We start from the raw sequence: 3,688 nt of genomic DNA, 5'->3' as shown, positions 1-3,688 counted from the left end.
ATACATAGACATACACATACATATACATAGACATACACATACATATATACACATATATACACATATATTATATACACATATATACACATATATACATATACATATATACATATACATATATACATATATACATATATATATATATATATATATATATATATATGGATGAATAGATGTATATATATGATCTTCCGGTAAGATGGCGCCTGTGTACATGGCCTGCAATCTACCTCTGACGATACTGTTTGGATTATTTCTGCTTTTTTCGTTTTTTGTCTGGGATATCAACTCGCTGCTTGTGTATGACCGACAACAGCTCCTCGATCTTCGATTGTCTGTTTCTGCTGTCGCTGATTCGGACCATTTTGATCGTGACTCGGGACACCCCCTCTTCCACCCCTTCTGGCAGACGTGCCTGCTTGTTTACGCTGGGCCCCAAGCCTGTCTTCTCGGAGATATCGATCCAGACGCCGGGGTAAACGTGCCGGCCGGCTGGTAAAACTCAAAGCTCTGCGTGGTCAACGTTTCCACAGCCAGCTTCCTACGTGCCCGGACCAGGGAAGATATGGGTGTTGTCTACCGGCCCGGCGCTTGGACCGTCCTGGAGGCGCTGTTTTTGAAAACCTGCAACCATTGGCGCGCACCACCCCCACCATGGCTGGTTCTGTGTCGGACCAGATCAGGACGTGCCTCATCAACTCAAGGTCTGTTGCCAACAAGACTTTTATTCTAAATGACTTTTTTAAAGACAAGGGACTAGATTTTCTTTTTCTCACGGAATCTTGGTTGCCTTTGGGTGACTCAAGCGCCTTGGTGGAACTTTTACCTCCTGACTGTCTGTGTTTTAATGCCCCGCGACCATCAGGTCGGCGGGGTGGTGGAATATTAACTGTATTTAAATCAAACTTTTCCTGTAAACACTTGTCCACCCTCACGCCCTGCTCCAGTTTTGAGCTGAGTGCTTTTGAACTCGGACATTCTCCTCCCGTTCTGTGTGCGATTGTTTATCGCCCCCCTCGTTCCAAGGACTTCATAAGTGAATTCTCTGATTTTCTGGCTTACATCACACCAAGATATGATCACTTTATTATCGTTGGTGACTTTAATATTCACGTCTGTTGTCAGGAGAAGCCGTTAGTGAAGGACTTCCTTGATCTGTTGGACTCATTTAATTTAACTCAACATGTAAATGCTCCCACCCAACAACACGGTCACACTCTGGATCTCATTTTAACACGTGATGTCTCTGTTTGTAATTTGGTAATCGGTGACAACATTCTCTCAGACCACATGCCTGTCTTGTTTGATATCATCCCGCCTTGTCCTACTGCTAAGTCATGTGATTCTGCACATACTTCACACGCCATTAACCGTTTCACTGCTGCACGTTTTACTGAAGCTTTTAGCTCTGAGAGGATCGATCAGCTCTCAGTGTCTCTCTCCACCGAGGAGCTAACCTCTCAGCTTAACTCTGTTTGCTTAAATATTCTGGACCGTGTTGCTCCCGTTAAAACCAGGAAAACAAAACTTTTATCAGAACCTTGGCTTAATGACGTCACTCAAGCCGTTAGACAGCAGTGTAGGAGAGCTGAACGCAGGTGGAGGAAAGACAGGATGCAGGTTTCTTTTCAAATCCTAAAGGAGAGTTGGCATCATTACCAGAAGGCAGTTAAAGCCGCCAAATTGAAGTTCTTTTCTGCAATAATTGCCTCAAACTCCCACAACCCCCGAGCCCTTTTTTCCACCCTGAACTCAGTTCTACACCTCAGTGAACCTTCACCTCTAGAAGCTTCAACTGAGCTGTGTGAAAACTTCCTACATTTCTTTTCTGAAAAAGTTGCAAACACCCGGGCACTCATTTCTCCACCTGCTCATGATCCGTCCATCCCTTCTTAGTGTGTTGCTGTTCTGGACCACTTCGAGCCCATCTCTCTGTCTTCCCTGGAGCAGGTCATGTGCGGCATGAAGCCATCTGGCTCCCCTTTTGACGTTGTCCCCCCTCGACTCCTTAAGGAGCTTCTTCCTGTTCTGGGCCCTCCTGTTCTTGGCACTGTGAACAGCAGCTTAGCCTCAGGTGTGGTACCAATAACTTTAAAACATGCTGCTGTCCAACCTCTCCTGAAAAAACCTAGCCTTGACCCCTCAGTCATGTCCAACTTCCGGCCTGTCTCCAGACTCCCATTTGTCGCTAAACTGCTGGAAAAAATAGTGGAGTCCCAGCTGAAATGCTTTCTAGAGGATAATGCCATCTTAGAGCTATTCCAGTCTGGCTTTAAACCTCTCCACAGCACTGAAACTGCTCTACTCAAGGTTTTTAACGACATTCTCCTATTCACAGACGCTGGTGGTTCTGTGCTCCTTCTCTTACTGGACCTCACATCTGCCTTTGATACAATCGACCACGAGATCCTCATTGCGAGGTTAGAGCAGTGGGTGGGCATCACTGGGTCAGCCCTCGAATGGTTTAGATCTTACCTCGCTGACAGGTCCTTTTGTGTCTCCATCAAAGATTTTAGTTCAGCCTCGGCAGCGCTTAAATGGGGGGTACCGCAAGGGTCCATCCTTGGTCCTCTTTTATTTTCTTTATACCTGCTGCCACTAGGTGCTATTTTCAGGAAACATAACATACCTTTTCATTTCTACGCCGACGACTGCCAAATCTACTTCCCCCTCAGACTCAACGGTACTCGCTCTATTCAACCGTTACTGGACTGCCTGGCTGACATCAGAGATTGGATGGCTTTAAATTTCTTGAGTTTCAACGAGAAGAAATCCGAAGTTATGCTGTTTCCTCCCAATGACACAATCACCAACCACTGCATCGACCTATCCGTTCTGTCACCGTTAGTGAAACAAAGAGTCACTAATCTAGGAGTGATACTTGACCCTTCTCTGAAACTCAACAATCATGTAAATATGATTGTTAAATCCTGCTTTTTCCAGCTGAGGCGACTGTCTAAGCTGAAGCCCATATTGTCCAAAAATAACCTGGAGACAGTAATTCATGCATTCATTACATCCATGCTCGACTATTGCAACTCACTCCTTTTTGGTATCAGTCAGACCTCCATAGCTAGACTCCAACTGGTCCAAAATGCAGCAGCCCGGTTTTTGACCAGCACAAGCAAAAGAGAGCACATTACACCTGTATTGGCCTCCCTACACTGGCTTGCGGTTCACCTTCGAATCAAATTCAAAATACTCTTGTATGTCTATAAATGACTAAACAGCTCTGCCCCCTCCTATCTTACGGATCTGCTCCAGCCGTATGTCCCACCACGTTCTCTCAGATCAGCAGACCAGTTGCTCCTAACAGTCCCAGGAACCCGTCTCAAGCGCAGAGGTGACAAGGCCTTCTCTGTAGCAGGCCCAAGACTTTGGAATGAGTTACCTCTGCTCGTTAGACAGGCCCCCTCCCTCAGTTTTTAAATCTCGCTTAAAAACACACTTCTATTCCCTGGCTTTCTGCACTGTGTGATCTGTGCTGAGTCTGTGTGCATCACACTGTGTTAGTCATGTTGCGGTTGTTGTTGTTATCCATTATTGTTTTTGTTGGTTTCTACTTTTTGGTGTCCTGTTATGTAATCTGTTGCTATGTGCTTGTTCTGTTTGTCCCTGTACAACACTCTGGTGTGCTTTGTCACTGTTTAAAGTCCTTTATAAATAAATTGGTATGGTATGGTATGGT

At 45.4% G+C, this 3,688-nt stretch overlaps 1 protein-coding gene across 1 annotated transcript in view; it reads right to left on the bottom strand.

Moving 5' to 3' along the window:
- The window catches only part of fryl (furry homolog, like), a gene marked incomplete at its 5' end in the record, with an annotated part of 218,864 nt that overhangs the window by 94,571 nt on the left and 120,605 nt on the right, over positions 1-3,688 (bottom strand).

This window comes from Nematolebias whitei, chromosome 3 (assembly GCF_014905685.2).
Source record: "Nematolebias whitei isolate Nwh7 chromosome 3, NemWhi1, whole genome shotgun sequence".
NCBI classification, from domain to species: Eukaryota; Metazoa; Chordata; class Actinopteri; order Cyprinodontiformes; family Rivulidae; genus Nematolebias; species Nematolebias whitei.
This window is presented reverse-complemented; position numbering and strand designations above follow the sequence as displayed.